A 27,559-nucleotide genomic window follows, 5' to 3' on the forward strand; every position below is an offset into this window, starting at 1 on the left:
TAAAGAAGATGTGGTACATATATACAATGGACTATAACTGAGCCATAAAAAGGACAAAGTAATGCCATTTGCAGCAACAGGGATGGACCGAGAGTTGTCTTACTGAGTGAAATAAGTTGGACACAGAAAGACAAATATGATATTGCTTATACATGATATCTAAAAAAGGATACAAATGAGCTGATTTACCGAACAGGAGTCACAGATGTTCTTTGTTTATAACTCTCTTATGTCATGGCATGCTTTGCCTTGAGTACAAACTTTTTTTTGTCTCCTTTGATCAGTTTTAAGCATTCCTACTGATTTGTGTCTATGGTCTTAGAGGAATGGGGCTTCTCTGGTGGTTCAGATGGTAAAGAACCATCTCTTCTGTGCAAGAGAGCCAGGTTTGGTCCCTGGGTAGAGATGATCCCCTGGAGAAGGAAATGGCTACCTGCTCCAGTATTCTTGCCTGGAGAATTCCAAGGATATAGGAGCCTGGCAGGCTGCAGTCAATGGAGTCTGGAAGAGTTGGACATGGTTGAGTGACTAACACTTTCACCTTTTTATACATATAGTATTTTTCTTACTTTGTCACCTGGATTGCTTTACACAGTGATTCAGTATAATTACTAAAATTTTTGTCTGGCTGGAAAATACTATGTAAATATATTAATATTTCCAGGTTTTTCATAGATGAAGGCATAGAATGATATGGTGGAATAAGTATTGAACTAAAAATATCCATTCTAGATCCTCTATCACTAACTTCAGAGAAGAAAACAAACTAGGGAATAAAGAAGAAAGGTTTGAAGTACATGATCTCTACAGTTCTTTCATAAATTTAAATGTATACTATGTTAGATTGCACCCCACAAAAGATATCACATGTCCCAGATTTCACTGGAGCCTTACAAACATGCCAAAATGTTAGAAAGTACTATGAAATAGTTGTCTAGAAACCCTTCGTACAGTTATTTCTCAAGAGGGCAGAATATATTGTTTTCTATTATCACACTTAGCTTTCTCACCAATCTGGGAGAAGATCCAATAAAGTTGGCTTATTGGTGTATAATTTTTAATATTTTCTCCACTCTCCATAGAAAAATAAACTTTTGCATCTTTCCCAAATTTTCTGCTCTATAATAACAAGACATCATTCCAAGTCTCTTGGCCTTGAGCATGGCCTTGACATACTTTTATTTGAAATTGTATTATTTTCTCTGCATGAAGTTCATAGTTCTCTCTTATACATTGTATTATTTTAACTTTGAAAATTGACTCAAATACTTTTTGAATCATTAAAGAACATAGATCATAAAAATATTAAATTTTAAAGGTTTACTGTAGAGTGTTCACGGTTTTGACAACAAATCTGATGACATATGTTGTAATTGTCACTTTAGAGTTAAAAATCTAGCTGAATATCTTTCATAATTGATTTTAAAGCTTTCATCTAACACAAGGCTTATTGATACATAAAATATTTCAAGTAATTTATTTGTACCCAGAAATATATCAAAGTGTTCCTATATGACATATATGCAGACAGCAATTCTGAAGGCTGGAATCAGCTCAGATCATTTGGACTGGAAATTGATTGCCACAATTTCCTGTATATATTTATTCTAATTGAAGAATTATGCTGTTTATTTTTTATTTGGTGCTTTAATAAAGCTTGGGTACCTGCAAAGGAGTATTATTTCTCAATGCAGTTTAAATGAACTCTTAAGCTGTGTTTTACTTTATAAAATATTTAACACTGATTTAAAAATGCTTTCAAGTAGCTTAACAATTTTAAAATAATATTTTCTGACAGAACAGTTTATTGTTTATAATAAAATCGAATTCCCTTGAATCAGAGATGTCAGTTCTAATAGGATTATGATTACATTTTTCTCAAATCATTTTTAAGTACTCTATTTTCATGGAAATCAGTAATAACTCTTGACTAGGAAACTGGGCTGAAGGTCTTTAGTGTTTGACTATAAAGAATAAATGAGAAACTCATTTATTTTTGAAGAAACAAAATGTAGTTTGCTAATCCTATTGAAATTTTTTTTCAAAGTCAGGGTTCACATGTTTAAAGAAACTTGAGACATCTCCCGTGTCTTTTGCCTTAAGCTACTTGTGAGGTTCCTATCATTGGATCTCTTGATGGGGTCTTTGAAATATTCATATTTCAGCTTTCTTGAATACTCCAGGTACTTGAATTTATGCTCTTCAGGTTGTAATGTATAACATAAAATACTGCCAAATTTAGTATAATTATCAAGAACATTTTACTTTGAATTAAAAAAAAGTTAATAAAAGTTAACTCATTTTTACTTGGTAAAATTACTTTGAATTTACAAAAGAAAAAGATGCTTACTTGTAGGAAATAGCTGAATTAAATTTCTTTCACATGGATTTTAATTTACTGTATTAATATGAATTGACTCTTGTTCTTTAAATACATTATCACATATTTTGGTAATAATTTTTAAAATTCATTTTTCCACAGGAAACATTCTTTAAGATGTATTTATTATTATTTTTAAATTGCAACAACATAAAATTACCACCTTAGTCATTTTTAGTATATACTTCAGTAGTGTTAAGTACATTCAGATAATTGAGTGATCAATCGCTAGAACTCATTTCATCTTGAAAAGCTGAGATTCTGTGTGTGTATGCATACGCTCCTTGTATATATACAAAGAACTTATATATGTATACAAAGTGAGCAAGTGAAATCTCTCAGTCATGTCTGACTCTTTGTGACCCCGTGGACTGTAGGCCACCAGGCTCCCCCGTCCATGGGATTCTCATGTCAAGAATACTGGAGTGGGTTGCCATTTCCTTCTCCAGGGGATCTTCCTGACCCAGGGATTGAACCCAGGTCTCCCACATTGCAGACAGATGCTTTAACCTCTGAGTCACCAAACAAAGGAATTTATAAATGTATGTATATATAAATCCTTATATGTGTATGCATATTTCATGCATATGTTTTTCTCAATAGAGATTGGAAGGAAAGATACATCTTAAAATGTTAACAATGGAGAATTTATGTATATTATTCTTCTTAACATTTGTATTCAGATTTTTCTACAATTTTTTTTCTAAGAAGCAATACAACTTATGTTTGTTTAGATATCTACATTGTTAACCCAAGAAAATTAATGTTTTTATTCCACTATTTTAAGATAAAGAGTAATATATTCATCTCCAGAACTTCTTAATCTTCACAATGAAGCTGCATACTCAATATAGTCCATATTCCTACCTCCTCCAGTTCTGACAACCACAATACTACTTTGTATCTCTATGAATTAGACTAATTTAAGTACCTCATATGGGAAGAATCTCAGAATTTGTCCTTTTGTGACTGGCTTGTTTTTTATATATTATTTTTTATGTGATGACATTTTGTGTGTGTGTGTGTGATGACATTTTGTGTCATCTTTTTTTCTTTTCTTGCCATGCTGCAGAGCATGCGGGATCCTTTGTTGTTGTCCTCAGTTGTGTCCTACTCTCTATTACTCCACGGACTGCAGCATGCCAGGTCTCCCTGTCTCCCACCATCTCCCAGAGTCAACCATACTCAAGTCTATTGAGTTGGTGATGCCATCCAACCATCTCATCCTCTGCCACCCCTTTTTCTCCTGCCTTCAATCTTTCCAGCATCAGGGTCTTTTCCAATGAGTCAGCTCTTTGTATCAGGTGGAGCCTTAGCATCAGTCCTTCCAATGAATATTCAGGGCTGGTTTCCTTTAGGATTGACTGGTTTGATCTCCTTGCAGTCCAAGGGACTCTGAACAGTCTTCTCCAACACCACAGTTCAAAAGCATCAATTCTTCAGCACTCATTATTCTTTATGGTCAAACTCTCATTATCGGTACAAAACTACTGGAAAAACTATAGTGTTCACTATACCAACCTTTGCTGGCAAAGAAATGTCTCTGCTTTTTAATATGCTGTCTAAATTTGTCCTAACCTTTCTTCCAAGAAGCGTTTTTTAATTTCATGGCTGCAGTCACCGTGTGCAGTGATTTTGAAGCCCATGAAAATAAAGTCTCACTGCTTCCATTTTTTTCCACATCTATTTGCCATGAAGTGATAGGACCAGATGCCATGATCTTAGTTTTTTGAATGTTGGTCTTTAAGAAGCTTTTTCACTCTCCTCTTTCACCTTTATCAAGAGGCTTTTTAGTTCCTTGTTGTTTTCTGCCATTATGGTGATATCATCTGCATATCTGAGATTATGGATATTTCTCCCAGCAAATTAATTTCAGCTTGAGCTTCATCCAGTCCAATATTTCACATGATGTACTCTGCATATAGGTTAATTATGCAGAGTGACAACATACAGCCTTAACATACTCCTTTCCCTATTTTGAACCAGTTTGTTATCTGGGAACTAGGATCCCAATAACAAATTGGATTTGGAAGTAAAGAAAGAGGAGATGAATCCTTTGACTACTAAGAAAGGTGTTCCCAGGTAGTACTACTGGTAAAGAAGCCCCTGCGAGTGCAGACCACGCACTGCACAAGATGTAAGATCCCCTGGAGGAGGACATGGCAGCCCACTCCAGTATTCTTTTTTTTTTATTAGCAAATTAGCTTATTTTTTAAATTTTCATTTATTTTTACTAGTTGGAGGCTAGTTATTTTACAATATTGTAGTGGTTTTTGCCTGGAGAATCCTGTAGACAGAGGAGCTTGGTAGACTACAGTCCATCAGGTCACAAAGAGTTGAACACAGCAGAAGCAACTTAGCACGCACACACTGAGGGTCTAGCTTGGCTAACTAGGTGTGTGGTTTCATTCCAATCCCAAAGAAAGGCAATGCCAAAGAATGCTCAAACTAACACATAATTCACTCATCTCAGATGCTCAAAGTAATGCTCAAAATTCTCCAAGCCAGGCTTCAACAGTATGTGAACCGTGAACTTCCAGATGTTCAAGCTGGATTTAGAAAAGGCAGAGTAACCAGAGATCAAACTGCCAATATCCGTTGGATCATCAAAAAAGCAAGAGAGTTCCAGAAAAACATCTACTTCTACTTTACTGACTATGCCAAAGCCTTTGACTGTGTGGATCACAACCAACTGTGGAAAATTCTGAAAGAGATGGGAAAAGCAGACCACCTGAACTGCCTCTTGAGAAATCTGTATGCAGGTCAAGAAGCAACAATTAGAACTGGAATTGGAACAACAGACTGGTTCCAAATAGGGAAAGGAGCACATCAAGTTTGCATATTGTCACCCTACTTATTTAACTTATATGCAGAGTTCATCATGAGAAACATTGGGCTGGATGAAGCACAAGCTGGAATCAAGATTGCTGGGAGAAATATCAGTAACCTTAGATATAAAGATGACACCATGCTTATGGCAGAAAGAGAAGAACTAAAGAGCCTCTTGATGGAAGTGAAAGGGGAGAGTAAAAAAGTTGGCATAAAACTCAACATTTGGAAAATAAGATCATGGAATCTGGTCCCATCACTTCATGGCAAATAAATGGAGAAACAGTGGCAGACTTTATTTTATTTGGGCTTCAAAATCACTGCAGATGTTGACTGCAGCCATGAAATTAAAAGATGCTTGCTCCTTGGCAGGAATCTTATGACCAAACTAGACAGCATATTAAAAAGCAGAGACATTACTTTCTCAACAAAGATGTGTCTAGTCAAAGCTATGTTTTTTCCATTAGTCATGTATGGATGTGAGAGTTGGTCTCTAAAGAAGTATTGATGCTTTTCAACTCTGGTGTTGGAGAAGACTCTTGAAAGTCCCTTGGACTGCAAGGAGATCCAACCAGTCCATCCTAAAGGAAATCAGTCCTGAATATTCATTGGAAGGACTGATGCTGAAGCTGAAACTCCAATACTTTGGCCACCTGATGCAAAGAACTGACTCATTTGAAAATACCCTGATGCTGGGAGGGATTGGGGGCAGGAGGAGGAGGATGAGATGGTTGGATTGAGTTGGCATCACCACCTCAATGGACATGAGTTTGGGTAAACTCTGGGACTTGGTGATGGACAGGGAGGCCTGACATGCTGCAGTCCATTTGGTTGCAAAGAGTCGGACATGACTGAGCAACTGCACTAAACTGAATACTTTTTACCTGACTAGTGTGATATGAAAGTAATCTTTTTGTAATGTATTGATCATTTATCCTTCCCACTTTGGAACTGTCAAAGAGAAGTCCAGACTCCTTTATATAGTATAAAGGACGCATCTCCTGCCATGTCCTTCATACCTCACTCTACACTCCAGCCAAACTGAATTGTTTCACTTATCCAAATGTGATATGCGTATTTCCCTTTGGGCTTTGTTCTCAGTGCCTGGAAATATTCCTTAACTTTTTAACCAAGGCTCTCTTGCCCCTTTCTAAATGTTACTTCCTATAAGAGCCAATTCGTAATATTCCAAGAATAGTTTAGGCATCACTCATATTTAACTGTTTATAACCCTGAATTTATCACTGCAATATATTGCTAGTAAAATGGGCAGTTTCTAAGTGTAGAGAGACATCTGAATTTCTTAAAAGCATGTGCCTACTTTTTACTATAATTATCTATTACATTAGTTGGAATGAGCACACATTTGTGCGTAGTAGTTGGATTTTCGATCAACCATTGGTTATTGGAGATCTTAACTTTTATCCTTTTTTCATTTGCTTTATGTATATTGAGCACTAAACACCTTAGTTATTTTAAAAATGGCAATTAAAAGTCATAAAGAGTCTTCTTCCTTCCATTCTTCTCTCCCTTCATCTCTCCCTTCTCTCCCTTGCTTTTTTCCCATGGTCTTTGAAAATCTGCTACATACCTATATTTCCTAACTGGGATGCTGAGGCTGCTTCTTTCCAACTCCCCTATGCTTTCTCCTCAGAAATATCTAGAGTTTCTACTTCTGAAGAGAGCGAAGGGCTTGGGGGCATTTTCTTTGTGGTGTTTTATGTTGTTCCTCCCGTTTCTTCTCCTTTCCACCTTCCTGAGTAAAGTGATCAGCTGTAGCTACAGGGTGGGCGTAGAAAAAATAAAAATGTTCATTTACTTCTTCCGTTGGTTCCCAGGTGATTATATTGTCATTGCCTTCCTTACTATATATATATATATATATATATATATGTGTGTGTGTGTGTGTATGTATATATGTACACCCTATTCTTGCTGTGGAAGCAACAATTTGGTTATCTATCAAATAATTGGACATAGAGCATTAGAGAATGCCATGTAGAAAGTTAGAGAAAAATGAGGTTCTATATTTTAGCCAACATTTTAAAAGACATCCATATATCAGTGGATTATGATGCTTTTTAAATGCTTTTTTAAAATATGAATATTGTTTCATACAGAGATTCTGAATAAGGAAATGGAACTGAAAATTCCGATGATCCTTCCTCTTATGCTTTGTGTGTTGCTAATATTCCAAATAAAGTGTTCTATCTCTCAATTCCAGAATATTATTAAAATTCTAAAATAATTTTGTAATTTACAAGGAATTGTCATATCACAACATATCATTCAACTGAAACAGAATTCAAAAATGACTTGCTTTTATTTAGAAGGGAATAATTCATGCAACTTGGTTTTATTTGGAACATCTTATTTCCTTTAGGAGGATATTCAAAGTCAATATTTATGCCTGTGGTCACATATTAGGGATCTACATTCCCTTTGTTTATTTTTATCTAACTTCTGCATTTTAACTAATGTTTAAAAATGATATACTTCTACATTGCAACAAGTAATAAGTGTTAATAAAAATACATTTATCTATCTTCAGTACTGTAACTTAAAACCAAACCATCTACATATTATAAAATTCAATACAGTGGTTTTAGGACATAAAGAGGAACTTCCCTATACATGAATGATTCTTAAAACTGCAAAAAGGGATATGATTTAATATGTTAGCTAAAAACTTTACATGTTTCTCTCAGAAATGTATATATGAGGATAGTATGGATTCCAGACTGTAGTTTGAAAGAAAGCAATAGTGAAAATGAATTTCATACCAGTAGACACTTTAAAAACTAGATTTAGCAGCAGTCACATTAGCTTAGATAATGGGAGGATTTTTCTTCATTGAAAATGTTCTGTGTCGCTTAAGAAGAACTTACTGAGGCAGCCTGCCATCTAGCTTTTTCACAGAAAAACAGGCTTACAGACTGCAGATGAGAGAGTCTGGAGCAGAGACAGTTTTAACTTAGCCATTCCTAATTTATCTCAAGCATATTCAATTCATCTTCACTGCTCTATGCACACAGGAACACCAGATTGTCATCCCTAGGGAACAGAATGCAACCGGAGATCTAGAGAGCTGTCACATTCCAAGAAATATTTAAATTGTGCTGATTTTCTTCTGGAGAACTGAGCCCAGGGAATGAAACTCTCCATCAAGTCATAGCTTTGCGGGCAATAGATCAGAGGATATTGCCAGTTTTCTAATGGATTATTGTTATCGGGCAGGTTTTCTCTGAAGGTACGTAGTTATTTTCTCAATTCATTACCCTTTTCCTGTTTATCAGGTAATGATCTAATGAGCTGGGGAGCCAACCCTGTGAAAAAGAGAAAGATCTTAGTCTGTATTGACTAAAGAATGACACTTCATGGCTGCATGTTTATAGGTGAATTATCTGATTGCTGTAGTAAAGATTAGTAGGGTATAGTTAGAATTGCATTATCAGCAAAAACAGGCAAAACAAAACCAAACCGTGCTGCAGGCTGCATTATCATAAGTTCATATGAATTCTCTTGAGGATTTTCTTTTATAGCTGCACTATATAATAAAGGGAAATACAGACTTTGGAAACTTACTTAACCTTATACATGTTTTATTCATTTTATATAATCAGGATATTTTATCTATATATTCCAAAATACAAAACTTTGTCTCAAATGCTGTTATTGATTTTGATGTCATTGATGCTTATGACATTTGAATATATGAATGGCAAGAGTATTTAAAGAAACTCTAGTAGAAGTATTCCTGAGGATATTATATCAGTGTACTTTGTTGACTTACAGCTCTATATTTTTGAGTTTGGAATCATCATACTAAGATAAATTGCTCTAATTTTAGTTAAATACACATACTATAAAGATTTATTATCCAACTTTGTTCTGTGAAGTAGAAACCTCAATACATTTATAGAAAACATGAAACTAGCACAGTAAAATTTTAAAAGCCGACAAACTTCTGAATATTTATTAAACTAATAAAAATAGAGAAAACCTTATCCTAAACTAGAATCTAACTGTGAAATATTAAAACAGAAAGGGGTGACTTCTATGCATGGTTCCTAAAAGTTAAAGATGTATATGTAGGGGTTGTTCTGTGTCAAGAGTGGGTGGGAGTGTAAGACAGAAAGTAAGCACGTAGTAGTGACAGTGAGTTTATGAAAACTGAAGAAATATTTTAAAATATTGTATGAGGGCTTTTGATGTGTCTAAGTACTTTATTGTTGTGTGAATTCATTCAATGAAACTTACTGTGGCTTTGATATTTTTATATGTCAGAAATGACTATTAGGGTAGGTAGAGTAGTCGGTGCATGTGACCTGCAGCATAGCATTGTGGACCGTTTCACAGACTTTGTGGACCCATCAATGGGTTAATCACAGACTTGAGAGAGGAAATGGTGGCTGAGCTTCATGAAAGCACTTGTTAAATGTGTTCTAATTTCTTTGGGGCATTGGAGAGACTATTAGAAGCTTAAAGGAGACAGTGAAGGAATGAGTCACCCAAACAGTAACTTTAAGTTCATTCTCTCTTATCCTCAGAGGGATTGTAAAAAGCCAGAAGTGTAAATGAAGGAGATTGAGTCCTCAAAGAGTACTTTTAAGTGCTTCTTTTTTCATGAATCTTACAAGAATTGAGAAATAGGGGCTTAAATTAAAGTTTCCCTATGATCCCTCCATTTTACAAGTTTTCTCTTTCTTTTATGGAACGTTTTTGCTCCACTCACTTAAGAAAAAAAGTGAGCTTGCTTCCAGCCTGATTTCTGCCCAATAGCTTGCATCTCTAATTTAGCACTCCACAAATGTGCTCTCTGAAACTGCATACACTCCTGAGTCTCAATTTGATCATTCATTGAATTATATATGCCAAAGGAAAATGTACTTAACATTTTTTAACATTCTTTTTAAATTATTATCACAATTAGCATTTCTGAAAATCTCAGACTGTATGCAAAAGAGGGCATAAGTAGGGGAAAAAATAAATAAGGTAACATACTTTATGTTCTTTTAGAGTAAGATAATACCAATAGATAATGAAATATATTCACTTCATGTTTGAGTATGGGGCAGAAATGACAACAGCTTAGAAATATACCCCTTAATTTACATTTAGATGTTAGATGAATATAACAAATCTGAAAATTAGGAGGAGTAGTTTCAGTTTTCAGATTGGAATGTTGTTTTTTTTTTTTTTTCCAACCTCATGTTAACTTTTTCTACCACAACATGTTAATGTCTTTTACCTCCCTAGAGGGATCATTCACTTACCCAGCTATCTAAATCTGCTCATCTTCCAGGTCTTGTTTTTTATTTCATCTTATGGTGAGTTAATTGTAAAATATATTGCCATAATTTCATTTTATTAGCTGCTGTTAAATATTTAATATTTATTGAGTGCCCATGATATGTTTGGTGCTTAAAAGCAATATGTAGGAAGAAAATACATACTGATATTTCTCACAAATCAGCCAGTTTATTAATATTTCAAGATTTCTAATTGGTGCCCACAGAGGAAAGCAATTATGCCTGACTCTTTAGTAGCTACTTACATGCACATAAGGCATGGATAGTCCTATATTCAGTCAATAATTTGCATCCACCTTTACTGAAGATTCCAGACTAGTCATCCAGATGCTTTCAAATTCTCCCCTAACTCTGTTTAATACGTTAAAGTATCACTGAAGACAGAACACTGAATTGTAGATAAGATAAACTAGGTTTAAATCTGTTAAGCAAATTTGTGTAGGTTAATCATCTCCTCCATACCTCTGTCTCATCGGTGGTATAATGGTATCTACTTTTTAGATTCTTGTCGGTAGTAAAGATCAAACACATTAAGTAACAGAGAGTTTGTGCACAACATATGCTTGATAAACAGTACCTGCTTTTAAACCCATTTTATTATAATTTCACATACAGAATGTTCCATTTGAAATCATCTTGACTCTTTCTTCAGTGATGTGTGTATATGCATGTGTTCATTTGTTATACAGTTTTAGTAATCAAAATAATGCATTGGTTATGTGGTTATTACTTAGCACTAAAGTTCTCTATAAAGTTACTAAAGCAAGATTACTAAATTCAAGATTAGTTTGAGAAATTAGTTGGCATATTCCCCATGGCTTTCAAATAGCTAAATTATCAACCATGATTTACCAGGGAAAAAAGATAGAACTATATTTCATTTGCCCACTTTTCCCTTCTCCCAAAAGATATGGAAATAGAAGACAAAACACTAAATCCTCTTGCTCATTTTAATGTGCCCTTTGCCCCTTTCATTTGCATTTACTTTGCTATAATGATTTGTCTAGTGAGATGGCCTCAAATTCCAATTGCATATGGTAGTTCAAGCATACAAATCCACCCCTCACTGAACAAAGCAAATATATGAAAACTTTTATTCAAATAAAAGAGAGTTTTTGCTTTGAAAAAAATGCTAACCATTTTTTAATGAGAATGAAACTGTTAAAATGCAAATATTAAATCCAGCCAGATGTTGACCTTAACTGTGAGTCTGAATCTTTACAGAAATAGTATGCAAATCCAAGCTAGAAGCTGTTTTCTTTAGGTGACAAGACTGCTGGAAAATCCTGAGTCTGAATTTCTCAGATACATTTCATATTGAATTAAGCATGTACAGAAAGCCTACTTTAATATCCTAAGTTATATAGAGAGGGAGATTAAGCATAATATAAGTTGGTCTTATATATCTGTATGTATCTGGATTTGTATTGGAATTTGGAAATAGATACATGAAAGTCTTCTTATAAAAAGGAACCACCAAGTAATTATTTTCAAAGTGCATGACAGCATTCTAACTAGATCAAAATGTGGACGCAAAAGCAAGTACCTGCTGAGAAACTATTCTTTCTTCTTTTTTTTTTTTGGTCAAGGTCTGTTGTCAGTACCAATTCTGTTTTATATCTGTGAATTTACTTACTCGTCAGTAAGGAGAAGGTGAAGGTTTGGGTATCTGACTTCATTTTCCAGATGACCCTTGAAGTTCTATTGTTTTTTGATCACCAACTTCAGATATTTTGGCCCAGTACTTAAAGGAGATTAGAATCTATATTCTAATTTCAACTCAGTTTTCTAATTTGTATGTGTGTGTGTAAGAATAATAATAATGGTCACATGGTGGTGTAGAATAAATGACAATGTTGTAAAATAGTATTACAGGGGCTTGTTCATAAGTGTGGAGTTGATCCTCAAACCACGGATTTGAACTACACAGGTCCACTTATATGTAGATATATTTTTATTAGTAAACACTACAGTACTACATAATCCATGGTTTGTTAAATCCAAGGAAGTGGGACTGAGGATATGAAGGAAATTTCCTCCATGTATACGAAGGCTTAACTGTAAGTTATATGCATATTTTTTATTGTTTTAGATTGGTGTTTCTAGGCCCCAAGTTATTCAAGGGTCAGCTATGCTAATAAATGCTAATAAGTATTATTGTTTCTCTTATGACATCACCATCTGCACACCCACTCCTGATATTAGGTTTCCAGTTATTCAGTTAGATTATCAGGCTACCTTTGGTCAGGGGGAGGGGCGCAAGGGGGAGGGATCCAAATTCATGTTCACCTACGTATTTCTCCTACATCTAGCTTTTCTAAGTAAATATTCTTGTTTACTAAGCCCTGCTCCTTTGACCTAACCTTAAAAAGCTTAGCCACAGTCCGTTGAGGTGTTTTTTCCCTAGTAAGTTCTTAAGCTTAGTAATTCTCTCCTGATGTCTATTTTGTATAAAGGAAGCAGAAAGAAAATATGGTTATCTTGTGGCAGATACAACTTCCACAGGCTTCTCTATGGCTTCTTCTTTCTTCTATGCTGCTGCTGCTGCTAAGTCACTTCAGTCGTGTTCAACTCTGTGTGACCCCATAGATGGCAGCCCACCAGGCTCCTTTGTCCCTGGGATTCTCCAGGCAAGAACACTGGAGTGGGTTGCCATTTCCTTCTCCAATGCATGAAAGTGAAAAGTGAAAGTGAAGTTGCTCAGTCGTGTCTGACTCTTCGCGACCCCATGGACTGCAGCCCACCAGGCTCCTCCGTCCATGGGATTTTCCAGGCAAGGGTTCTTCTATGAAAGGTGTACTAATAAGAATTATGAACTGAATTGTCTCTCCCTAAAATTCATAATGGCAACCCACTCCAGTATTCTTGCCTGGAGAATTCCATGGACAGGGGAGTCTGGCAGGCTGCAGTCCATGGGTTCAAAAAGGTCAAACATGACTGAGCGACTTTCAAAATTCATATGCTTACGTACTAACTCCCAGTACCTTGGAATGTGGCTATATTTGGAGATAGGATTTTTAGAGATATAATTAAGTTAAAGTCAGGTCACTAGGGTGATTCCTAATCCAATATGACTGGTGTCTCTATAAGAAGAGGAAATTTGGATATAGATTCATACAAGACACTGGGAAAAGATGGCCATCTATAAGCCAAGGAGAGAAGCCCCAGAAGAAATCAACCCCCCTGACACTTGATCTCAACTTCTATCTTGCATAATTGTGAGAGAAAAAACTACTCTGTTCCTTTAGCCACCCAGTCTATGGTGCACAGTACTTTGTTATGGCAACACTAGTAAATTAATACAGATAAACATTTTAGACTTTGTGGACCTCATGAAGTTTCTGTCACATGTCCTTCCTTTTCCTCCTTCCCTTCTTCTCCTTATTCACCCTTTAAAAATGTAATGCAAAACAGAAAACCAATAAAAACAAATGTTCTTAGGGGCCATATTTGCCCATTTGCATAGTTTCCCAACCCTTGTTCTAGAAAACAAGAGATCTTTCAAAGCCTTCCAAAGTTTGGGCAGAAGATAGTCCTAACTTCCATGTTCTTGCGTCTGATAGTTTACTTTATTGAGGGCATCACTGATTTTTAGCCTAAAAATGTAACTTGGCCCTTTCCTTCTGCTAAAATTCTTCCAAATGCTTCAATTTAATGAAAAGTATTTTGATTAGAGATTTTTACCTTCACTCTGAAATGACCCTTTCAAGTCCTAGTGGTAGAACAGCATCTGAAAAAATATATATATATAATAACAATAGCAGTTTGCACTCGTCGAGTACATCTGTAAGCTATTCTAAACACTTAACATACATTTCTTCATGATTATCCTACCAACAACCTTGCAAAGTAACTGCTGTTATAATCATTTTACAGATAAGGAAATTGGAACACATAGAGATGAAACAACTGCCATGGGTATTTAGCATAAATGGCTTAGATGACTTGTAAATGTTTGGGTATAGGATCTGTGGCCCAGAGTCTGTCATGTAATCACTCTACCATGATGGCTGTCAGATCATGGCAGAGTTTCACGTTTACTCTAGAAACAGCTATGAAAATGTTGGGAAAGTATTTACCAAGTAGCAATTCAGGTGAAAGAGAGGGGGAATGATACAGTGTTTATTTTAATCCTACATGTTATGTGAATGAGGTAGGTATGGTGGTTCTCTCATTAATTATGTTATTTCTGTGTGCCTTTTCTTATAGAAAATATGATTTAGGACTTTTTTTCTCCTTAGAATATATAGTAAGAGAGTATGGATTTAAAAAACCTAGTTTTATTGTAGGCAAATCTAATGAACAAAATGGTACAATTTTGAAACACACAGGAAATTCACATTTAATTTCACATGTAAATATGTTAATATGCTTATTTTAATAATCCCTGTTAGATGCAGAAATCCATGAAAAACTAAACCAATAAATGGTTATAAATGCTCCATTATTTCTGGTTATTTTAACAGTTATCAACAGGTAGTAGATTTGAATGTGTTTGTATAAGAACCTGTTGGAGTGAAAACTTTGCCAGGTGGCAATTCTGCTTTAATTTTAAGAAACATATGTTGTGTACCTAGGTTGTCCTTTTTAATTTCATCAATACATGTGATATATTTTCAGTGTTTTGTGTAGAACTGAATTGTATTTTCTAGCCAAATTTGAATTGATAGAACATCTTTGAAAAGAAAAGTAGGCCAGCACTCCCTTGTGATGTAAGGACAGCTGACCTATTTCATAAATTATTCTTCCATCACCCCATTTGCATAACTGAATCCTTGTTGTTTATGTTCCTATTCCTACTAAAGAAATATAACCAAATTAAGTGGAAGGTTGTCAGTCACATGCCAAAGTGAATCAATGTTAAAAAAAAAAAAAAGCTGTTTCCAGCTTTTAGCTATAATTTCTAGTAATTAAAGTATATATTTCTATACATGAAGAACATTAATAAAACACTTATTGTTTAGGAATTTATTATAATAAGCCCTGTTATTTTAGGCTCTGGTAGATTCCTAGTTACTGTAGAGCAAACCTAAAATAAAATACCTTCACATATTTTCATTGGGACTGGTGGATAACTGTGGGCCTTCTCTTTTTTGGGAATTATTTTTTAAGTATGAATTTATATTTAGTCTCTATAAAAACGGTTTTATTTATCTTTAAGAAGTATGTGAGTAGACATATAAATATATGTATGAGGGTATTTGTGTGCATGTCTGTGATTGTCATGTTTGTCTGCATTTTTTTAAATGGAGCTGTCCACAGAAGACTTGAAATACAGATCTTCAGGTCAAAGCAATGTATTGAGAAGCATCTTCTCACTAGTAAGTGGACCCTGAAATATATAGGAATTAGAGCAATAAATCCCACCCTGGATTATTTTACAACTCTCTCCCACCCTCCTTTTACTGAAAGTTACTCCTTACAGAAAATCCTTGTGTTAGAAAATATCACGCCAGGGATTTGTTTCCCCCCTTGGATTATGCTCTTGAGGTCAAAATGGGGAATATTCTAAAAGGAAATCTTTAGGAGCATTGGTGGAATTTATCTGAAGAAATGAAGACTACCACTGAAAAGAAAATAATTATTTCTAGGTTGTCAGTGGGAATAAGGATGGGCTAGATATTGAGAATAATGTTGGAAAGTGGGTTACACCAACAGGAATTCTCTGAAGGGTTTATGTTATTTTGTAATCTCATTTGATAAGGAGAACAGTTGTATTTATTTTCAGCTTCAATTCTTGTTTTCCTTTTGAGACCCCTAATAGCTATCCCCAAACCTTTGGTAAATACCCACATACACCATAGGGTAGAGTATAGACTAAATCTACACTAAAGGGAAAAACCCGTACATATAGACAGCAAGGGGATCAAACCAGTCAGTCTTAAAGGAAATCAACCCTGAATACTTACTGGCAGAACTGATGCTGAGCTGATTCTCCAGCATTTTGGTGACCCAGGGTGAACGGCTGACTCATTGGAAAAGTCCCTGTTGCTGGCAAAGATTGAGGGCAGAAGGAGAAGAGGGATGAGATGGCTGGATGGCATCACTGATGCAATGGACGTGAACTTGGGCAAACTTCAGGAGATGGTGAGGGACAGAGAAGCCTGGCGTGCTGCAGTCCTTGAGGTCACAAAGAGTCAGACACTCCTGGGCGACTGAACACCACCACCACCAAACAGACAGAGTCATGGGTAGATAGACACATGCCTTCAAAGCAATATGTACAGTCCAACAGGTAGGCAAGTAGGAACAGGCTGACAGACAAAGACAGGCTGACAGATAAGAACTGGCAATGAGACAGGGGTGGTAGACCCATATACAGGGACAGGCAAACTGACAGCCAGCCAGAAACATACCTCAGTGAGAACTGGATGAATACACAGGATGGTAAGCCCAGACTGGCAGATACAGACACAGAGATACTGAACAGACCGGAAAAGTCCGAGGCTCAGACCCATGTCTAACATGGACGGGTAGGTCTGGCCACTGAAAGCCACAGATGTAAACATAGTTGTATGGTGTATACATACACTGTACTCTAGAATGTTGCCTTTACATTCATGAGGCAAAATTCAGGAATAAGCCGTTTTTATTGCTTATTAAAGGATATTTTTGAAGAGTATTCATCTATGCATCTTTTCCCATTACAGAGATGAATCATAGATACCTATGTGAACAGTTTTGTCATTCCCTTTATCTGATATTTCTTTATTTGGGTAAGAGAAACAAATAAAAATAGTCAAGTTATTTTGAGGTTCCTGTTGAAAGGTTACCTTAAGCTCTTTTTGAGCTCTGTAATATAATAGACAAGTCAGAATTCAGATTAGAAAATGATCAATTTTCTTTCTCTAGAGGAAGCGACAACAATTATAACAAACAAACAAAAGAATAAAACACTTGTGCCTGAAAAACATTATTAATGCCAAGCAATTATTTTAGTCTCAGTCTTTTGCTTTGGGTCACTGAAATTACTTCTAAATTATAAATGCAGTTGATAATTTTTGCAGCAATAAATTGAGAAAAGCAAGGGAAATATAATGCTTCCATGATTGAAGGGAATGTTAATAGCTTGAATGAACATGTGTCAACATTTTAAAGTCTTGTAGAAAATTCTGATTATCACATGATATTTAATTGTTGATTTATTTGAAATATTAATAGCTACTCAATTCAAAATATTTTAAAATTGTAAGAATGTTTCAAGAATGGCAAAGTCTGCTAATTTAGCAGTTTCTTTTAGAGGCTTGGAAGGATACACACACACACACACACACACACACATAGGCTATATATTTAAATGCATGTTTTAGAATATTATTGTTAAATAAATACCTTGTATGCAATATCTTGCTGATATTTGTAACTGTTCTTTAGTTTCAGAAGTAGGTGGGCATAATAAATTAGCTTGAATGTTAAACAGTCTTTTATATTATTTTAAAGCTACCATTGTGTACCACATCTGGTACTTTACAAGTTAATACAAACAAAATTGAGATTTGTGTTTTCCTATGAGGTTGCTTTTGGTGGGGAGGTATTTTCCTTTTTATTTTAATCTCTGAAAAGCACACATAGCTATATGATAAAACCATTTTAAACATCTTTATTGAGGTATAATTTATATACCCCCAAGCCAGGCTTCAATAATACGTGAACCATGAACTTCCATATGTTCAAGCTGGTTTTAGAAAAGGCGGAGGAACCAGAGATCAAATTGCCAGTATCTGCTGGATCATCAAAAAAACAAGAGAGTTCCAGAAAAACATCTATTTCTGCTTTATTGACTATGCCAAAGCCTTTGATTGTGTGGATCACAACAAACTATGGAAAATTATGGAAGAGATAGGAATACCAGACCACCTGACCTGCCTCTTAAGAAACCTACATGCAGGTCAGGAAGCAACAGAACTGGACATGGAACAACAGACTGGTTCCAAATAGGAAAAGGAATACGTCAAGGCTGTATATTGTCACCCTGCTTATTTAACTTATATGCAGAGTACATCATGAGAAACGCTGGGCTGGAAGAAGCACAAGCTGGAATCAAGATAGCTGGGAGAAATATCAATAACCTCAGATATGCAGATGACATCACCCTTATGGCAGGAAGTGAAGAACTAAAGAGCCTCTTGATGAAAGTGAAAGAGGAGAGTGAAAAAGTTGGCTTAAAACTCAACATTCAGAAAACTAAGATCATGGCATCTGGTCCCATCACTTCATGGCAAACAGATAAGGAAACAGTGGCAGGCATTATTTTTCTGGGCTCCAAAATCACTGCAGATGGTGACTGCAGCCATGAAATTAAAAGACGCCTATTCCTTGGCAGGAAAGTTATGACTGACCTAGACAGCATATTAAAAAACAGCGACATTACTTTGCCAACAAAGGTCCATCTAGTCAAAAAAAAAAACACTGTTATGGTTTTTCCAGTAGTCATGTATGGATATAAGAGTTGGACTATAAAGAAAGTTGAGCACCGAAGAATTGATGCTTTTGAACTGTGGTGTTGGAGAAGACTCTTGAGAGTCCCTTGGACTGCCAGGAGATCCAACCAGTTCATCCTCAGGGAGATCAGTCCTGACTGTTCATTGGAAGGACTGATGTTGAAGCTGAAACTCCAATACTTTGGCCACCTGATGTGAAAAGCTAATTCATTTGAAAAGACCCTGCTGCTGGGAGGGATTGGGGGCAGGAGAAGAAGGGGATGACAGAGCATGAGATGGTTGGATGGCATCACCAGCTTAATGGACATGAGTTTGGGTAGACACCAGGAGTTGGTGATGGACAGGGAGGCCTGGGATGCTGCAGTCCATGGGGTCTCAGAGAGTTGGAGAAGACTGAGTGACTGAACTGGGCTGAATTTATATACCATGAAATTCATCCGTTTTAAGTGTTCGGTTGCTTTTTGCACATTTACTGTTATGTGCATCTATCACCACAATCCAGTTTTAGAACATTTCCATCACCATAAAGAGAAATCTTGTTGTGTACTTAGAGTCACTCTCCTTTCTTACCCCAATGCAAGACAACTTCAACTCTGTTTTCTGTCTCTACATTTGCTTATTCTGGAAATTTCACATAAATGGAATTAGACACAGTCTTATGTGTCTGGCTTCTTTCACTTAGCCTATTGTTTTTGAGGTTCATCCACGTTGCAGCTCCTTTTCATTGCCAAATAATAGCTTGCTGCTTGGGCATACCATGATTGGATTTCTTTTTTAACCAGATAATGTATATATGGATTGCTTCTGAGTTTAGTTTTTGGAGTTGTTCACTATCAAAGAGTGAAGATTGTGTATAATTTTCTAGAGTCTCTATTCATATCATGAATGATGAATATGTGCTTAGAAACTAATGTTCAGCTTAATTTATTCTGTGTTGACGTTTACAGGGCTTCTTTTCTAAAAACCATGAATGAACCAAAGCTAACACATTTCATAAAAAGTTTGTATTTAGACGTGTATTTCACTTCAGTTGTAAGGCCTCCTCAGACAGCCATTTTGCTTTTTTGCATTTCCTTTTCTTGGGATGGTCTTGATCCATTTCTCCTGTAGAATGTCACGAACCTCCGTCCATAGTTCATCAGTCACTCTGTCTATCAGATATAATCCTGTAAATTTATTTCTCACTTCCACTGTATAATTGTAAGGGATTTGATTTAGGTCATACCTGAATGGTCTACTGGTTTTCCCTACTTTCTTCAATTTAAGTCTGAATTTGGCAATAAGGAGTTCATGATCTGAGCCACAGTCAGCTTCTGGCCTTGCTTTTGCTGACTGTATATAGCTCCTCCACCGTTGGCTGCAAAGAATATAATCAATCTGATTTCAGTGTTGACCATCTGGTGATGTCCATGTGTAGAGCCTTCTCTTGTGTTGTTGGAAGAGGGTGTTTGCTATGACCAGTGTGTTCTCTTGGCAAAACTCTATTAGCCTTCGTCCTGCTTCATTCTGTACTCCAAGGCCAAATTTGCCTGTTACTCCAGGTGTTTCTTGACTTCCTACTTTGCATTCCAGTCTCCTATAATGAAAATGACATCTTTTTGGGTTGTTAGTTCTAAAAGGTCTTGTAGGTCTTCATAAAACCGTTCAACTTCAGCTTCTTCAGCGTTACTGGTTGGGTCATAGGCTTGGATTACCGTGACATTGTATGGTTTGCCTTGAAAACAAACAGAGATCATTCTGTCGTTTTTGAGATTGTCTCCAAATACTGCATTTCGGACTCTTTTGTTGACTATGATGGCTACTCCATTTCTTCTAAGGGATTCTTGCCCACAGTAGTAGATATAATGGTAATCTGAGTTAAATGCACCCCTTCCAGTCCATTTTAGTTAGCTAATTCCTAAAATGTCGATATTTAGGCAATGCAAAATGACATATTCTCTCCCCCCAAACCTAGGGTACTTGTTTCAAATATACATAATCTATTTACTTGCTTTCTGTATATAATATATCTCAAAACAGCAATATAAATTATAAATACACAAACTAATTTTTAAAAATTATTAGGTAGGTAGTTCAGTCACTCAGTCATGTCTGACTCTTTGTGACCCCATGGACTGCAGCACGCCAGGCTTCCCTGTCCATCACCAATACCTGGAGCTTGCTCAAACTCATGTCCATCAAGTCAGTGATGCCATCTAACCATCTCATCCTGGCACTCATTGTTTGGCACTCAGCTTTCTTTATAGTTCAACTCTCACATCCATACATGACTACTGGAAAACCATAGCTTTGACTAGATAGACCTTTTTTGGCAAAGTAATGTCTCTGCTTTTTAATATGCTGTTTAGGTTGGTCATAACTTTTCTTCCAAGGAGCAAGTGTCTTTTAATTTCATTGCTGCAGTCACCATCTGCAGTGATTTTGGAACCCCCAAAATAAAGTCTGTCACTGTTTCCATTGTTTCCCCATTTATTTGCCAAGAAGTGATGGCGCTCAACTGAGTGCCGAAGAATTGATGCTTTTGAATTGTGGTGTTGGAGAAGACTCTTGAGAGTCCCTTGGACTGCAAGGAGATCCAACCAGTCCATCCTAAAGGAAATCAGTCCTGGGTGTTCATTGGAAGGACTTATGTTGATGCTGAAACTCCAATACTTTGGCCACCTGATACGAAAAGCTGACTCATTTGAAAAGACCCTGATGCTGGGAAAGATTTAGGGCAAGAGGAGAAGGGGATGACAGAGGATGAGATGGTTGAATGGCATAACCGACTCGATGGACATGGATTTGGGTTGACTCCAGGAGTTGGTGATGGACAGGGAGGCCTGGCATGCTGTGGTTCATGGGGTCACAAAGAGTCAGACACGACTGAGCGACTGAACTAAACTGGTGGACTAGGTGCCATGATCTTAGTTTTCTGAATATTAAATTTTAAGCCAACTATTTTACTCTCCTTTTTCACTTTAACCAACAGATTCATCTGAACAGATTAGTTCTTCTTCGCTTTCTGCCATAAGAGTGGCATCATTTGCGTATCTGAAGTTATTGATATTTCTCCCAGTAATCTTGATTCCAGCTTGTCCTTCATTCAGCCCAGCATTTTGTATGATGTACTCTGCATATAAATTAAATAAGCAAGGTGACCATATTGAGCCTTGACGTACCCCTTTCCCTATTTGGAACCAGTCTGTTGTTCCATGTCCAGTTCTAACTGTTGCTTCCTGACCCGCATACAGATTTCTCAGGAGGCTGGTACAGTGGTCTGGTATCCCTGTCTCTTTAAGAACTTTCCACCATTTGTTGTGATCTACACAGTCAAAGGCTTTGGCATAGTCAATAAAGCGGAAGTAGATGTTTTTCTGGAACTCCCTTGCTTTTTTGGTGATCCAGCGGATATTGGCACTTTGATCTCTGGTTCCTCTGCCTTTTCTAAATCCAGGTTATTGCTTGTTATATTCCTACTGAAGATTAAAAAAAAGTTCTTGTAAAAGTTTAAATGTTTTCTGAATGAATAAGCTATTATAGAAATATAAAGTGTGTAGATAATTAGTTTTAATGAACCTTTTGTTGGTAACATATTTTCCATTTTAAATGAATTTTTTCTATTGCAAGAATTTTTTAAATCTTTTAATCTTGACTACCATGAATCACTATGTGAACGCTGTTTAAGTTTTGATATTTAGAGCTTGCTAACTTAATGAAAACAGTTTAGATATCAATTTCCAAGTCACATGGCTGACTGAGGCCACCTATAGGTTAGCCTGATTATCTCTATGGTTCCTGTCATTATCTAAATTCTCCCGTGTTCCAGAGAGCTTGCGAATCTTAGGAGGCTTATACTTCATGATGAGATTTCTAAGTCATTTATTTGTGACCCATTGACATGGGGCCCTGTCTTTATTTTGAAATAGTTATCTTAGATATGAAGCAAAATTTATTTGCTTTTAAATGGATTTTTTTTTCCTGCTACTCACCATGAGTCAGAAAACCAAACATATGGTTTACTACAATACTTTCTATTAGTTTTAGTGTGTGAAATTCACATTGTCCCAAGATACTTTTCTTTTTTCATCTTTTAAGTTTTATTTTTGCCTTCACATTTTTGTTCTGTACTTACTCAGACTGGGTGGTTTTATACTTTGCTACACCTTCAACTCTGACTAGTAGGACTGTAGTCATGGCTGCTTTTCTTTGATTCTGACATGGTAGGTTGTTGAAGCTTCAATATCCTAGTAATTTCTACTTACATAAAACCCTGTAAAATGTTTATTCAATAAAATATAAAGAAATATGCATATGTTATTTAAGAGAATGCAAATATTTTTCTATTTTATAAGATTTTGGGCCACGTCTCTGATTGCATCATGAGCCTCCCGTATGGCACAGTGGTAAAGATTCTGTATGCCAGTGCAGGAGACACTGAATTTGCAGGTTCAATCGCTGGGTCAGGGAGATCTCCTGGAGTAGGAAATGGCAACCCACACCAGTATTCTTGCCTGGAAAATCCCATGGACAGTGGAGTCTGGCAGGATATAGTCTGAGAATACTGGAGTGCGTAGCCTATCCCTTCTCCAGCAGATCTTCCTGACCCAGGAATCGAACCAGGGTCTCTTGCATTGCACGTGGATTCTTTACCAACTGAGCTATCAGGGAAGCCCAGGTACAGTCCATGTGTTTGCAAAGAGTTGGAAATGACTGAGTGAGCACATAATTGCACCAGAATGCAAATTTTGGATGTAATGCTCTGATTTTCATCATTATTCTCCTGGATACTGTAAATGCAACTTAGGCTCTTTCTGCTTTCAAAATGGCCTAGACTGTAAATGCAACTTAGGCCCTTTCTGCTTTCAAAATGGCCTAGACTTTCAAAATGGCCTAGTGCTCTCATACCCAACTAGTTTTCCAATAAGTAAATAAATGTCTTGTATATTTTAATTTATTACCATGAAATATTTTTTTAGTTCTATGAATTATATTGTTAAATTTTGTCATCTACTATAATTTTAACGGCTTTTCTAAAAAAAGTACCATATTCTCTTGGTTATCATAGAAATGCAGAGAATTCATAACAGAGATGACTAGAGTTTCTTTGCTTGGCTTTGGAATTTTTCTTTTTGAACTGAAATGGAAATTTTATTGTGCCTTACATTTTAGAAAAAATAAACATTGGCTAAATTATAAAACTACAAAATTAACATTTGACTTGAGATTTGGCAGACCATACCCCTCTCAGTATGTTTCAGTTTAACTCAGTTGCTGATCTCCAGAAACAAACTGTAATTGTTGTAATACATTGACCTAAGGAGAGCTCCACATATTCTCACAGGAACTGTCCCATTCTGACCCATGCCCACTACCACAAAATGCTATTTCTGAGATTCTTTTCGTTATGATCCTTAGGTATCCATGGAGGGGTCGAAAATGGAATGAAGTGTTTGGGTAGAAAAGACATTGTTAGGTTTTACTCCTCAGGCATCATTTAAACAAACACCATTGCAATGACATTATTGAAGGCATGGATAGATCAAGAATACTCTGGGCATACTTTTAAAAGTTCACTTGAATAAGTAGCTTAAATTACCAAACGTCCAAGATGTGAGATACTTGCAGTAGAATTTTGAGGTTCCTCAATTATACCCATTCTTTTTTTTTTTTGGAAAGCTGATCCTGCCTTGTATCCCACCAGACTAGTATGGGGTAAACATGACCTCATGACCTGAATTATAGAAACAAGATTCTCTTTCCCTAGAACCTAGGGTAGAGTTATCCAAATTCTAATTAATTTTAATTTGGTGTCAAAGCTGGGTAGTCGAGTACAGTGGAGTTTGCCAGCCATAAGTTGGCTACGTGCAAATGGGACTGAGCAAAGCACTTTGCAGAGAGCAGGATGAGAGAATGAAGCCCAGGAGATGGAGATGAAACACCCAATAGTCACAGTAAGAGAAAGACACAGTGATAATCTGGGTAACTTCTCTGGCTCACTTTCTGCGCCTGGATTCTTGGAACCATCAAGAAACCTCGTATCGTTTCAACTGACCTGAAGTAGTCTCTCAGTACTGTTGCCAGTCACACTAACCTCCTCATTAGTGCAGTCTATTGCTCTCTCAGAAAAATGTTTCAATAGTTGTTGTTGTTGTTTTTCTGTTAAACCTCCAACAGCTCTCATTTCTGGTTTTAATCAGAAAAGAGATTTTCATCTCCTCTTCGGGTCATGTTAGTAGCACACTATAGGATGCAGATAAAGAGCTTATTCTCTGGAGCCAGTGATGATGCATTTGAGACTCAGCTCCACCATTTATTAAAACAATATATAATTTATACTTTAAGTATTCTGTGTTCCTTTGATATGTTAAAGGTCAAGAGAGGTGAAATTAAATATTCTCTAATAGTGTATTTTTTCTCCTTGTATTCCCTATAGATTTGTGTATGCATTTCAAACTGCTTGTTTTATATGTAGATACTCATAACTGTTTGATCCAGTGTTACTTATACCCTTGAATGTTATAAAGACCCCTGATCTGTCTCTGTAGATGCTCTGTGGCCAGAATTTACACTTGTTTATTATTCATATAATGGACTCTGCTTCTTTATGTTTGAATTGCCTACATTTCTGCATATTTAAGAAATCTTTATGAATCACTTTGCTGCAGGTTTATCTCATATACAGCAGAAAGGATACTTTTACATTTAAATTCCAATGTGAAAAATTTCCTCTTTTAAAATTTTAGTTTAGCCAATTTATTTATTTTAATTACTTTTATTGGAGCTTAATTGCTTTACAGTGTTGTGTTATCCAATTTAAATGTAATAATTTGAGAAATGTTTATGAGTTCTATCTTTTTGATATAAACTATTATCAGAAAAGTGAAGAATGAGTATACCTCCTGCTTTCTTTATTATCTTTCCTCCACTTTGCTGTTTATTTCATTTCTTCATTGAACATACTTTTTAATTCTTCACTCCAAAGTCCCCACATTTGTTTTAATCTTATATCAGTAGATTAATATGTAAAATACCTCCACAGTTGCTGACTACCTGGGGTTTTCCTAATAATCTTTTGATTGGCTGATTAGTACCTATATCGGAAACAATTCATAGAAAATATTTTATTGCTTTTGTTCTGAAATATTATTTGACTCAAATGCCTTGATTCATAATTTATTTCCTTGAGTATTTTTACATATTACTCTCACAATAAAGACTCTTCAAAAGAATTCCGAGATTAACCTATTTTTTCAGTAATCAATTTAAGAGATTGTGTTTTTTTTTGTCCTGACTGCCTATAGCATCTTTTTATGGGATTTTTATGTTTGATGTCAAGTAATTTTACTAGTGCCTGCCAATCCAGGAGGCATAACAAGATGCTGCTTCCATCCCAGGTTGGATCCCTGGGTTGGAAAGATCCTCTGGAGGAAGGCATGCCAACCCACGCTAGTATTCTTGCCTGGAAGAGCCCACAGACAGAAGAGCCTGGTGGGCCACAGTCCATAGGGTCTCAAAAAGCGGGACACAGCTAAAATGACTTAGCATGCACGCATGCAATTTTATTAGGATTTCTCAGTTTTTTCAGTGGTAAAAAATCCACTTGCCAATGCAGAAGTGGCAGGAGACAGGAGTTTGATACCTGGGTCAGGAAGATCCCATGGAGAAGGCAGTAGTGACCCCCTACAGTATTCTTGCCAGGATAATCTCATGGACAGAGGAACCTGGCGAACTACAAACCATGGGGTCACAGAAGAGTTGGACATGATTGAGCACCTGAGTGTAGTTAGTGCTTCATACAATTCATACAGTTTTACTAGGGTACACCTCAGTGTTGACAATTTGGGATGATTTTTTTTCCCTTAATATGTGATACCTTCTTTTTAATATGCAGTTTCAAGCCCTCTTTGCATAATATGTTAGCCTTGTTCCATTATTTCTATTTTTTAATGGGGATCAACTTATACAGCTATTGGCTCTCTTATGTAAGAGCATCCCCTGTGTACACTGTGTGTTCTGGCAGCTTTGGCAGAAAGACCGGAACTAGAGTGGGTGCAGGTCAGGAAGTATCAGGGCACTCACCGTGTCAGGGCTACTTTGGCTGGATGGCTGGGGCTGGGTGGGCATGGCCTGGGGTGATTTATGGGGGTGCTGCCAGGGCTGCCTTTTGGGGAATGGCTGAGGTTGATATAGGCCAGGGGCTTGGGGTATCTCTGGCAGGCCAGCTAGACTATTTGGGCCATATTCTCACCCATGCCATCAAGAGAGAGCGGTACACCCAAAATGGTGGGGTTTCACCACCCCCGCTCTTGTTTGGCAGATGCTCTGGGGTTCGTGTAATGATTTCCTTCATGTATTGGTTAGGTGCCCTTTAAACCTAAAACCTGTACTTTTCTTTTCTTTTTCTTGGCTGTTTTTTGCCCCAGTGTGGGTGAGTTTACACACAGGCCCCTCAGTGATGTTTCCGCACTGCAGGTCTCCATGTCAGTACTGGGGTCGGTATGGATACCACGCCTTCCTCTTTTCTACCCAATTCTATTGTTTGCTGTATAAAAGCTGTTCTGGCAGATCGCAGTGCTTCTTCAGGAGGAAGCATTCTGCACATAGGTATAAATTCT

The 27,559-nt window shown here is 36.5% G+C and overlaps 1 protein-coding gene across 5 annotated transcripts in view; it reads left to right on the forward strand.

Annotated features, from left to right (window-relative positions):
* The first annotated feature begins 8,174 nt into the window (after positions 1 to 8,174).
* Positions 8,175 to 27,559, forward strand: part of MGAT4C (MGAT4 family member C) — a 774,512-nt gene continuing 755,127 nt past the window's right edge. For 4 of the 5 annotated variants that reach the window (XR_006265423.1, XM_043446976.1, XM_043446975.1 and 1 more), the window contains exon 1: positions 8,175 to 8,459. The gene's annotated coding sequence lies outside the window, so the exon portion shown is untranslated. The remainder of the gene's footprint in view (positions 8,460 to 27,559) is intronic. The other variant, XM_043446978.1, reaches the window with a different exon arrangement.

This window comes from Cervus canadensis, chromosome 25, assembly GCF_019320065.1.
Source record: "Cervus canadensis isolate Bull #8, Minnesota chromosome 25, ASM1932006v1, whole genome shotgun sequence".
In the NCBI taxonomy this organism is placed as follows: domain Eukaryota; kingdom Metazoa; phylum Chordata; class Mammalia; order Artiodactyla; family Cervidae; genus Cervus; species Cervus canadensis.